Below are 13401 nucleotides of genomic sequence, written 5' to 3' on the forward strand. Positions count from 1 at the left end.
ACTCTTTTTGTTAATTTATATCTCCATAACTAACCTATCCTGCACTTTTTGTATCTTTTATTTAGCATTGAATGAGCAATAAACCAACTTTAAAATAAGCTTAAGCTTAAATGCATAGAACACTCTGTGTTGTTGGTCAACTCCCTATGAAAACATTTAAATTCACGAACATAAATCACTTAAAGAGTTGTTATATCCATAACACTTCAAGGGAAATCGTACATAGTCCTGTCAGAAAGCCACCAGCCAGAAGAATTAAGCTTACTTTCAAGTCACGGCCTTATATACTTCTTTAGCTTAACTTACAGCAATGCTCATCTGTACTATAATATTCAGGTAGGTATTTACTCTGTACTTTATCATACTTTCCATTAAGGACTTTTTTATAAAACAAAACGTTTAAATTTTCTAATTGTCGTATACCAGATCCGTGAACTCGTGGGTTCAAATATCGATATTATCGAGCACTATTCAGCTAACAGATAAGAAGTATTTTGTGTTCACTAGCAGCATTGTATTTTCATTGTAGGCAAACTATTTTAATTTCAAATCCACATCTCAAGCCCCATAGCCAACATTGAAATAGAGTGTTGAGTTCACGTGAGTTATATTGCACGATTTATCGAGATTGGTTGCAAAAAGAAGCAAAAACTTGTATTGAGTGTGCCTTTAGGTATATGAAAAAATAATGGCAACTTTAATGTTTAAAAAAATCTGAATGTGATTTAAAGTTTCCAGATTTTTCACGAAATCTATGTGCTGTTAATTGATGAACCATTGGAAATTTATTTTTACTTCTTTACATAAATGCAATCAAATATTATACATCAGGCGATTGATTTCGATCATTTAAGTCTATACCCATATATATTCGTACAAATTAGTATTATAATTTTATATTTAGTTTGTTCGTCTGCACCTAAACATTTTAAAATAGTCCCACTTATTAAATTAAACTACTTAAAAATAAATATTATTACGCTAAGAAACATTCCACATACTTTATACGTGATAGCAATTGAAAATTCGATTTGTTAATGGAATATTAAATCAAATGAAATAAAACTGATAACACTATCTAATTGACAAATAATATATAAAACGAATTTGCAGAAAGCAATTTTGTGATACAATATAATTATCTTAATATATATAAACGTATAATTATATTTTGCACGTAGTGACTTTGTATGTAAATTGTATTTAAATTACTTTCCAATCCGAGTTTCATTATGCGACAAATTAGAACTTTTTATCAACGAAGCGAATTGAAATTACTATTTTCCCGGAACAGGTCACGACATTAATGTGTATCAATAATGACTCTCATATTCCGCCTTAAAACATTTCATTTTAACACCAAGGTGATAACGCGATTCTTCACTCAATAAATAAAAGTCGAACGTGAAATATTGTAGGAATTAAATCAGGTATTGGAAATTTAGTGCGATATTAATCTTTGTTTTGACTGATACATACGATATTGCTTAAGTAGATAAGATACAGATACACAATACTCAAAAATCATTAAGTTTTTTTATTACAATTTGTTATTGTAGGGTCATTTTGAAGTGTAACCGGATTTCTTACATTGTTCCATTATCGTTGTATTTAAAATATAATACTTTTATTCTAGAATTGAAATTAATCCTTCTTCTTTAGCTGTAAAACCCCCTAAAGCATAATATTAGGCAAGAACAAAAATTAAAAACTAATCAAAAAATAGAGATGAACTTGCCAAAGGCTAAAAAAAGTTGTACAAGAAAATACTAAATATATACCGTGTATCCAGAGATACCAGCATAAGTATAAACCATTTTACTGCACAAAACATGCGCAGAGGGTGACAGACTGATAATAGGATTCGGACATTTACCATATAGTATGTTACAAAATATACCGCTACGTTTCAAGGATTGGAATCTAACCTCTTCTTTAGGTGCCAAAAAAACTCTAAGGCTTGTATAAAAAAACATCATGGAGTCACAACTCTATCACGACAATTTAAAATTCTATTCTATTATAAATAAATCTCGTTCTTCCAATCTTGGTCTTATTTCGTTTCCTAAACTATTGGGTTAAGAACCTCTATTACACTAGTTAAATTCAAATCACTCGATTATTTTGAATATGTTTCACAACATTCATCAACGGCAGTTTAAATACAAAACAGATAAAGTGAGTAGCAAAGTGAATGAAAGGATTTCGACGTTGAACCAGGACCGCTATTTTCTTGAGATTTACACCGGAAACGTGATATAAAAGGGCATATTACCGTATAAAGCCACCAAACGTGAGAACTCTCTAGAGCTCAGGAGGTGAGGCTTTGCTTTCTCTTTCTCTCTTTTCTCTAAACTTTCTTTAGGAGTCCTCCTTCGGAAAAGAAAGAGTGATTCGTCTTGCAGCTCACACACGCGGACATGATAGAGCGATTGCATTCTATAGAAGCCCCCTAACCTAATAATCGATAAAACTAGGGGAGACACAGTGGCTTTAACGTTAAAACTTCCTGTTTTACGAAGATTATAACGATATAATTATAATGTCAAAATACTGCCTAGACATTGGTTACGAACTCAAGCAGAATTCAGAACAGACGAATCTCAAATTTTAAAACAATTTCTGGTGGTAGGTTCTTTTGCGAAGTTTTGAATAAAGTTTTCATTAAAAATTAATTTTAAATTTTTAAATCGTTGAAATTTCCATTTTCTGCCGCCTAGGCGTTAGTGAAAGAATGAGAGTAATATTTCACTTTATTTATGTTACCAGTAAGATACGAATAAGGAAGTATACGATATTTCGCACATTCAGATTTATTTCGGCAGATTTATTTACTATAATCCACATCCAATCTGAATCTCAACATAAATAATGAAAGATGTTGGGTTTATATTCATTTAATACTCCACTGTATTCTTAACAGCCAATAAATTAGTGTAGAATAACAGCTGTCTGGAGCGCCCTTCCAAGGTAAAAGAGTATTAACTGCGATGAATTATGCAGCGTCTGAATGATTTTTAGATTAAAAAGTTACTACGTGAAGTGGCCATTGTCCATAAAAGTGTTTACAGTCTTCAGTGCTTGATTGTAAACAAATAACTGTTATCCATTAAATGTTACAATTAAGTACACTCATTAATTCGAGCAGTCCGGAGAACCCTTAGGAGATCGTAACACTTTAATTAATGACATAATATCGTTTGAGTGGCATTTAGACTTTAAATTCTTAGGTAATCATCGTCTGTAAGTAGTCTTCCTTAGAAATATTTCAACTAAATGTTTTGAAATCCTTTTATAATTATTTATAAATCTTGTATCATCAATCAACTGTAGTCATCATGTTGCAAAATTCTCATAGTACTCTGGATTCTATGAACATTTTCTTCTAATTATCAGCAAACACAAAACAGGACCAAACTCATGTGGGAGGGAAATATAATAAAAATAATAATAAAAAAAGGAAAATCCAACAAAATTTTGGATTTTTTAGGGAAATATAATTGTAATATTATTGGGTGCGTAATTGCATAGGTTTTAAGAATAGGAAAAATTCACAAGATAATGTCAGAAAGTTAGAATTAAAATTAAAATAGCAACTAATTAGTGAAGGAAGAATAAATGAGAAGAGTAAAACCAAAACCAAAGAGCTTGGAGATTAAAAAACGGAAAATAGAAAAAGAAGGACAATGAAAATGATCTTACGGTCCGAAGATTCTCAGAGAGCTTGACTTCTCACAAAGTTTGGGGAGACACACGACGGTATCAAAACTTCTAGTGCCTCCGGTGTATTCATAATAATATGCATGAGTATATAGGGCGGCACGTTCAGAGACAGAATATGACTATAGGAAATAAAGTGAAATAAATGACCTGAAAGAAGGATGAAATCAGATATACAATGATTTTTAGAGGCTGTGTATTCCCTGGTGTTGTAAAAAAACTGAAGCTGTCTAAAACTTGGATTGATGCTTAGCTAGGAACCGTATTATATTTTTGTCGTACTAGCCCTTGGCATGAAATTTTGGTCTTTTCACGGTACGCAGGTCATGTTAAATCCAGTCGTAGCATCTAGACTGCCTGGAGGAATCACGCTTAGGGTACTCATGTGCAACGACAATAACTTCAGCTAATGGAATAACATTATTAGTTGAACTGCAGGGACTGAGCGGGTTTAGGTAATTCGTCCACATGCCCTATTCTTGTGCGTCGGATGAGTTAAACAAGGGATTGAATTGAGTTTAATGTTACACATCCTATTATTTATTTCATCTTTGTATCCATATTGTCCCTTATTTCCACAAATTTTGAGTCGTAGAACTTGAAATTGCAATAAGACTAGAAGGTTTAGAGGTTTATAAAATCAATTTAAAATGGAAAATAAAAAATAAATATGGATGCCTACAAAATTAATACGGTCTAAGTGTCACAGTATAAACTTTTAACACAACGTTATCTCGTGTTTTAGTACTGAGGAAAAAGTGCTTACTTAATCGCATTTGCTTTATTACGTAAGTGATAATGAAGGTTGTAAATATCCTTAAGTCTATGGTCTTCTAGACAGCATCAACGCAGTCAAGACTCCTTTAAAGTGCATTTTAATGATAATTAGTATTTATTTACTTAAATTGGCACTTGAAGAGAAGCGCAAGTTTTGATTTCAAAATCACTATTGTAAAATGTCATTATAAGTTATTTTAGTTGGTGAATGTTGAGTTTAGCTCCAGTTCTCCAACTCTTATTGTTTGTCTGGAATATAACAATGTCTAAGAGACATCAGACATAACTTTATCTTGAAATCTGGAGCGATATTCTTCTGAAGAGGCCCAAAAAGAATTTCGCTATGAAGAACCTCTAAATGAACTCGTTTTAACATCAGAGACAATTAGACTAAAAATATAGTTTAATCTAGTGAAGAGGTACTCTCAATGTCTCATCAGGTGCGCTACGATCTCGAAATACGGCGTAGCAACCGAGTCTTCTACACGCTTTAGTGCTTTAGTGGAAAGGATTGATTCAATGTGAATGTTGGCATTGAAACTCAACTTTCACATTGAACCAATCCTAAAACGTGTCTTTGATGAACGGCATTCAGGGATTTGTAAACCTGTGTTTGGGACAGGACTAAATCAGATTTCCATGAGAACGTCGCGTTGACAGCGAGGTCGTTACTGATTGGAGCAGTTCATTGGTGATTAGTGTTGGTGAAGCTTGTTAGTGTTTGGTCTGCACAGCTTTAACGTATAATGCAGTCTTCTAAATAACTAAAATAACAGTTATGATTTCTAAATAACGGTTATAAGTTCTAAATAACAGTTATGAGTTCCAAATAACGTTTATGAGTTTTAATATACTTTCCTTTATTTTAATAAGTCTCAGTAACGTGGAAGAGATAAGAAGACGTTTTTGTTAGAATCGTGATTTTAAAACTTAAAAATTCACATTTTTATTATTTTAATAGAAGTAAAAGTATTGAAATTTTTAAAACATAACAGGATAATTAAAGACAACAATCGTTCAGTAAAAATATTGTAATGAATTTGTTTATTTTCTTGTTAAAATATTATTCCTTTTCCAAAAATTCGAATTTTTTTAAACTCACCCATGTACTACTACATCAACGTAATATCATAAATATTGTTATCCTTTAGTAAGTCGTTTACAGTTTCTGCCTGCCGATTGTGGAATGCCTTACCTTTAAACATCAGAGCCATTGATAAGCGCGCTCGCTTTGGGGCGGAGGTCAGGGCCTTGATGCTGGAGGCTCAGGGGGTATAGCGGTTGGCGGCTTTGGAATGTGTTACTTAGGGAAACTGAATGTAAGTTGAACGAATGCATGCGTGTATGTCTTATTATAGTTTTGTAAATATTTATAAAGTTACATTAATTATAGATGTTGTTTTTTATTATTTTAAAGCTAAGATTCTTTTAATGTATAAGGTAAATAAATAGATTTATTTTTAGTTATACATGTATATGTATGTTAGTTTAATTTTTTACGAGGTTAAGTGGTAGAGAGGACTTTATAGTCCTAACTTCGCCTCTAATAAAGACATTTTTCATTTCATTTAATTTCATCCTAGGTTACATAATCTATTTTTTTATGTTAATTTTGATCAACATTTTTGGTCCTCTTAAAATACTACGTAGTTTTAAACAAGTAACTAGAATCCTGTGACAAGTCTGAAGATGTCAAAACAACAAAGGTGATTTTGCACTTAAATCAATCTATTATTCAGTACAACTGTCTGGAGAGTCCTCCTAAGATGAAAGGATAGAAAGTGTGACTACAGACAACAAGCGTCGTTTGAGAGATCTTTAGTTACTACTTGAGATTCCCAGGTGGCCATTGTATTATAACTGTTTTGTATTGTTACACAATGTGGTTGTATGTAAGTACCTTTTATCTGTTGTAATAAGTATCTAGTCAGGACAATAAAATAACCTTCCAGTTCAATAAACCCCTAAAGTCAAGCTGTCTGGCGAGCCCACACGTGATTTATTGATTTATTTTACTACAACCATTAAATGTGAATACGTGTGTTAAAATAGCTATAAATTTATATATAAAAAATTTGTTTTTTGTTCGTAAGTGGATTATTTAAATTGTGTGCTTTCAGTTTTATTTTATTATTGAGTTTGCAAGGAAATATATCAAAATAAGGTAAAGTGTATATTTTTAGTCTTCCCAGGTGATCATTGTCTTATAACTATTTTGTATTCTTACACAGTGTGGTTATATTGTGAGTGCCTGTTATTTGTAACAGGTATCAAGGTAAGGGAAGAAAATAATCTTCCAGTTCAATAAACCCCTACAGTCAAGCTGTCTGCCGAGCCCACTCGATATTTATTGATTAATTTTACTACGGCCATTAAATGTGAATACGTGTGTTACAATAGCTATAAATTTAGATATAAAAATTTGGTTTTTGTTTGTAATTGTATTATTTAAATAGTGTGCTTTAAATAATTTTACATTGTTATTGAGTGTATTAGGAAATATATCAAAATAAGGTAAAGTGTGTGTTTTTAGTATTCAAATTTTCCTATTTTCTTGTTTCTGTGTATATGAAAAAAAAAAAAACAAATATGTTCAACGTTTTAAGATTTATTGGAACAATCTGTAGACATAAGAATACTCCATTTGTAATTATGGCGTAATATAGGAGAGCTTGCAAGCTTCATCAAGACCTTTTTGCTTTAGGGCATCAAAGATTAAGGCAGATCTCATCCTGGTTCTAGAGTTGCATGCCTCTGTATCACCTGGCTCTGAAAACCCTTTGTTTTCAAAACACCATCACTAGAACAACCTAACCTCTGGAGCCTATACTGTTCATTAGGTATTGCTTCCCCTTGACTATAAACCTCCAACCATTAAGACTGCTTCTGTATTGAATAACCCGACCTATACTTGGAAGCATATCTCTATTAGAGACACCCGGCCTCTGGAAGATTCTGCCCTCTTAAAGGTTCCTCACAGTGCAATTTCCTGGCTTTTAGAAGATGCTACTCATATTAGGAAGAAGATTTCAAACCTACTACGTACTAGTTATTAGGATAACTCATGTATTCACCTTGACTCTACAAACCTCCCTCTAAGGCTGCTCATGTATTAAACAATCCAACTTATTCCGGGAAGTTTTTTTCCACTAGAGACACCCAACCTGTGGAAGGGTCAGCACAGTGAAAAATCCCAACCCCTTCATCTTCTAGAAGTACCCAGACTCTAGCAGATCCTAAACTATGCAAATTTAAACCCAACTAGAAGCATTCAACCATTCATAAATCCTAATATACAGGAGTTCCTGACGTCTGAAAGCTCCTGTATCACGTTACATTCCCAAATCATGGATGTACAAGTATCCGGGAGTGAGCTTCTAGCCTCTTTTTCATCCTCTGAAAACTTATTCGCTAAGGAGGCTCTCTTTCTCTGAATCCGTTTGCTTTAATGGTCTCAGAAAGGCTTATATTACTGTTAGTCTTCGACATTCAACTTTCTGGTTTCTGAGAGTGCTCTTTTCTGTGGTTCCGGCTTTTGGATGGTTTCCGGTATTCAGGAATTCTAGCCATTAGAACTTCAAGACCTCTTATGTTTCTTCACTCGAGAAACTCCCATATTCAGCATAACTCCAATCAGAATCCCAAAATAGTAAAATATTGTGAATTTATATTCATTTAATTCTTTGCTGTCTTTTTCATAGTGTAGAGAAAATAAAATACTGTAATCAAAAAACATACTTCTGCAATGCACTTCTGAGATGAAAAGGTTAATGACACAGCGTCTGAGTGATCTTTTGATTAAAGAGTAACTACTTGTGAAGTCCATGAAAGGTTTTGCACTCGTATAGTGTGTACTTGTATACAAATGTACGTTATCCACTACATTTATCAAAGCTAAAAGTAAATAACGTTTCTAGTAAAGTAAATTTATTAAGCTAAGCTATCTAAGCAACACTTCTAGATTAAAGAAAACTGTGATTAAAGACAACTATCGCCTGAGCTACTTTTAGTAAGCTTAAGCTTTAGTTCCTAGGGAGCCATTGACTAAGTGACATTATAAATACGTACTGCTATTTTTAGAACTGTTCCACAGTAATTTGTCTTTACATAATATTGAACTGTTGTAAAGTAAATTACTAAACCTATTGTTTAATTCGCAACATTTAAATTATTATTTACAAGTTCCTTGTTTTGCAAAATTCAAATTGTGACTATGGACGATGCTATTGATTATTAGGTTCCAGGTATCAGTAAAACCTAAACCAAATAGATTTTTATCGTTAGAAACTATTCTTTTCAAATTTAGAAGCTCTAATTTTTTAATGTAATAATATTTAATTCTTTAATAAGATATAATAATTTAATAAGTAATTACATATGAAGTCCTCAGTAATTAACGGTCTCCCCCAGCTCAAGGATTATTTTGCACAGCTCAAAGACCTTCGCAAAGCAAAGCTAAATTCAAGTGCGCCAGATAATAGACTGTGCTTCCGTGCATAAACATGAATATTTTGAAAGGGACAACTGGAAATGCCGCAGGAGATTTCCTGGAGAGGAAGATCCTTCCTTGCCCAGTCTTGGAGTCCTGAATGAGTCAAGTTCTACACAGGTTCCACCGGTTGGGAAACCCACCGGCGAGAGAGGTCCATCAAGCCAGATGGTGAAATTAAGGGCAGAAGCATTGTTTGTTCAGGCAGCCTCTGTGAAAATCGGAGCTTCTACTAATACCCCGAATCCAGAGAAAAACACAAATGAGTGGCAGAACCTGCTCATTAGAAGGCCATACTGAAGAAAAGGCAAGTGGAGGCTGCCTTAACAAAGACAAAAGCAACCAGGAATCCACAATCACCAAGAGAGCACAAGTAATGCTCGGGAGGAGTTGAAAAACATCGAAAATCTTAATCAAAAGAAGCCAAGCATTAAGGCATTAAGCCCTCATCAATCGTTTGCTGAGCTGCTGGATTTATAGACGAAGGTCGAAGCAGAGCAGACTGGCACCTGTTTGTCGCAGTCCGTATTCTGCACTCGCCGCGGAAAAAGGACCATTCAGACTCTTGAACAAAAAAAAATGGTTGAAATACCAATTCGACGGCTGAGACACCGAATTTTGGGTCCTTTAGGCCATAAGGAAAGCTGTTCCGGCAATGGCAAGAGATGTGGGAGAGTTGAGGAAACTTAATCCAGTCGAGCTGCGGAATGTAGATGGATTACTATCTCACCCAATTTATACAGTCCCAAACTATAGGTTGGCGGAAATGCATTTTCCTTTCTCTCCCTCAAAATAAATTAATTTAAAATGTTCAATCACTCGTAGCTCTTCAATAGAAGCACATCCTGGTAACTGTTAATTAGTATAATACCAGTATCGGCATGTAGGGTATCCTATTTGTTTGCATACAATATTAATGAAATTTTATTCGAATCCATTTTTTCAAATTTGGACATTTAATCTAAAAATATTCTGTCAATTATTAATCTCTTTTTGAAAACATAGCATTGCAATGTCAGTTATACTTAATACACTTTTCCGGGATCGCGACTCTAAGAGCCATCTAGATAAGATCCCATAAGGCTACAGTTATGTCACCTTAATAATATAATTTTCATTTTAGAGACTTCATCATTGGTCTAAACTTCGCCTCCCAGGCTAAGGAGTTTCTACGAGGTAAAAACAACTCCCTTATGAGAATCAGGTAAAAATATAAAACGAAATGTGAAAAGATTACCAAACATACAGTATTGTTGGTATAACGAAATAATAATTCTACATAATAGTAAATAACTTTAGAATTTTATTATTTTATTGTACCTAACTGTTTATTTTATATGTAATCACAATTTCTTTCTGATGTTTATGATGATTCATTAAACACACGAGTATTAAATAAAATTTTATGATCATTTCATTCGTTGAATTATTTACACTATTATTGGTTTTATTGTAGTATTCTAAATTTAGATAACAAAACATTCAGCTACTTTTATCTTTCATTGTACTATTGCACTAATTAACACCACGTGATGTTCTCTCTGGTAAACTTCTCTGGCAGTTATCCTAATTTGATTTAACTCTGGACCAATTGGTTGCTTAGAGCAGTAATCAGCAATCAGCCTTCTCTATCTGCACCAAACTGATTCTAGTGATCAGATTAGAACTTATTCTTGCTGCCTATAAAATGTATCAGTAACAGAGCAAAGCTTTAGTCTAATTTTCTAACAGGAAATCGCACATTGAAATGTCATATGTCATCACCAAAAAAATACAACATAAAATTGCGTGCTAATTTGCGTAACTTTATCTGAAGAATAACCAAAAGTGTTTACCATTATTAGTAACTATTAAGCTATTAAACATACAATTTGTATTAAGGCACGATAAAATCGAAGATTACAACAAAATCGTGGAGATTTTCGTTCCGATTAATTGACAAATTAATTAACTAACGGAAGAAGAGTTTACCATTTTAAGGGTACGTCTAGTCTGCATTTAAAAAATTATGTGCTAATATCCAAGATTTTCTGTTCACACATCAGCAGAGCATTGCTAACACAGTAAAATCTTTGAAATATTTCCGCTTTGCTGTGAAGAGCACTACACAGCCACTCGTACAGGTGGATTCAAGGTTTAATATCAACCAATCAACGACTGATATGATATGATAAAATTTTAGCAATATGGATTATTTACTATAACCTGACAACTTTTAAACAATTTGACACCATTTTCTTTCTTTAATATTTGTAAACTTTCTCTTGCCATCGTTGTATGTTTGAAGCGGAATAATTAACACATGTTCTCAACTTGTTGGCCCTAAAACCCCCACAGAAACCTCCTTTAACAAGTATTCACATAACGATTGGGAGCAAAATTTCAAAATTTATTTGTATTATATACCGACCCTAATGATGACCCAATAGGCGAATAATAAACATTGAAACAACAAATATTCTGAAATATAGTAATTCATGATGCTTCAAAACCAAGCGTGGGTTGTACATATTCAAAAGCCACTGAGTGAATTCACGTAGAGGTTTTATAAGATTATTGTTTTGTGATATTTTAAACATTAATCACTTGACCTCGTGGCGCAACGGTAGCGCGTCTGACTCCAGATCAGAAGGTTGCGTGTTCAAATCACGTCGAGGTCATCAATACTTTTTACTTGCATTACCTGCCTTACCACGGTCTGCACAGGATACGTATATGTGTGTATATTTTTTATCATTTTATTTAAATAAATTTTCCAGGAATCTTTGTGTCTTATTCATAAAAATATTATTTTATTGTACCGAACCGAACTTAACTACTTCCCATCAATATTTTATGTTTATTTAACTCTTCAGACGGACATGAACTCCAGATTTCAGACCCTACACTAAGCGGGAGGTGAAATGGAGGTGAACTAAACGTTCGCATTGAATCAACCATTCCCATTATAGCTACATTATGTGTAACTAATATAATCCCCCACTGCACAGCACATATAGTCCGTATGAACAAATTATCTCCTGGTCATCAATTTATCAAAGGCATAAGTCAATTATTAAATCCACTGCATCTATTTCAAAGTAAATGTTTCTAAATTGAGAATTTTAATTGTTTTATCCATTATAAATTAAAACCACCATACGTTACTAAAGTATATTCTGAAGCGTACATTTTCTCGGTTTGACTTTGTCCACAGTTCCATCACATTAAGTAATAGTCCAGGATCCTAGAGTCAATTTGCACTGTGGAAGCACACAATCTGATGTGTTTAATCGACAGAAAAACTTCTCGCAAGAAATAAATTGGCCGTTACCAGCGCAAGCTTTGGTGGAGGTCGAAAGGAAAGGTGCCAAAAAGGATAAAAACGTCAAATAAATGTTTTTCTCAGACAAAATTTTTCTTTGTTTAACTGTCTTAAAACCAACCAGCAGAATCATAAATAAATGTTAAATCAGCGTCATCTAAGAATTTACATATTCAAAGTGGTAACTCTGAGTCTCTTTATCTACAGCTCTGACGGTATATTATTGATGTGCAAAATAATAAAAAATGAAATTTGAGAAAAGATTCTAAAATTTGAGCTGGATCTAAATTTAACTTTCACATTGAATAAATCCTTCTCACCATAGCTACGTGATGTGCAGAACACTCTGTTGTTCCACTATGCTTAGAGACCGTGTCTAAATCATCGCAGTGCACCCAATTGTGCATCTGGTGAGAGAAAAAGAATACTTTTTTCCCTAGATTACACTATTATACGTAGTCTAGGTGTGTATGATGTCGAAACACTATATTCCAGAAGATATACTATGATTTGGTGAACTGGAGCTAAACTCAACATTTGCAAACTAAGATAACTTATGACATTTTACAATAGTGATTTTTAAATCAAAGTTTGGGCTTCCCTTCAAGTAACAATTTAAGCAATGACTTAACTATGATTAAAATGCACTTTAATGGAAATATTACTGTGCTGATGCTCTCTGTCTAGAAGTCTATCTACAAGTGTCGCTGATTTTTTTTTATCTTTTCAGACAAACATACCTCCAGATTCCAGGAGTCAAGTGTGTGACAGCGACAGATTCCAAACGCTACACTAAGAGGAAGGTCAACCGGAGCTACACTCAACATTCATATTGAATCAACCTTTCCACCATAGCTACGTTATGTGTAAAATAAATATCTTTTCAAACTTTTGATCACCTTCGATACCTTCCCATTTCGATTCCATCAATAATAGCGTGGCTGGCTGCCTACTTCTTTCTTAGCAAACATTCCTCTATCGATTTCATGAAAAACCAGTTTACGTACTTATGCATTGTGAATGGGCTCTCAGCTCCTAGGATATAAGGAAACACGTCCTTCCTGTAACAACAATATATTCTGTTCCTTATTTTATCCCTAATCATGTTTTT

The 13401-nt window shown here is 33.4% G+C and overlaps 1 non-coding gene across 1 annotated transcript; it reads left to right on the forward strand.

Annotated features, from left to right (window-relative positions):
- The first annotated feature begins 11574 nt into the window (after positions 1-11574).
- Trnaw-cca lies at positions 11575-11646 on the forward strand. Its single transcript has one exon. It is a non-coding gene; the product is annotated as a tRNA-Trp (tRNA).
- Positions 11647-13401: the final 1755 nt, after the last annotated feature.

Source organism: Homalodisca vitripennis, chromosome 6 (assembly GCF_021130785.1).
Source record: "Homalodisca vitripennis isolate AUS2020 chromosome 6, UT_GWSS_2.1, whole genome shotgun sequence".
NCBI classification, from domain to species: domain Eukaryota; kingdom Metazoa; phylum Arthropoda; class Insecta; order Hemiptera; family Cicadellidae; genus Homalodisca; species Homalodisca vitripennis.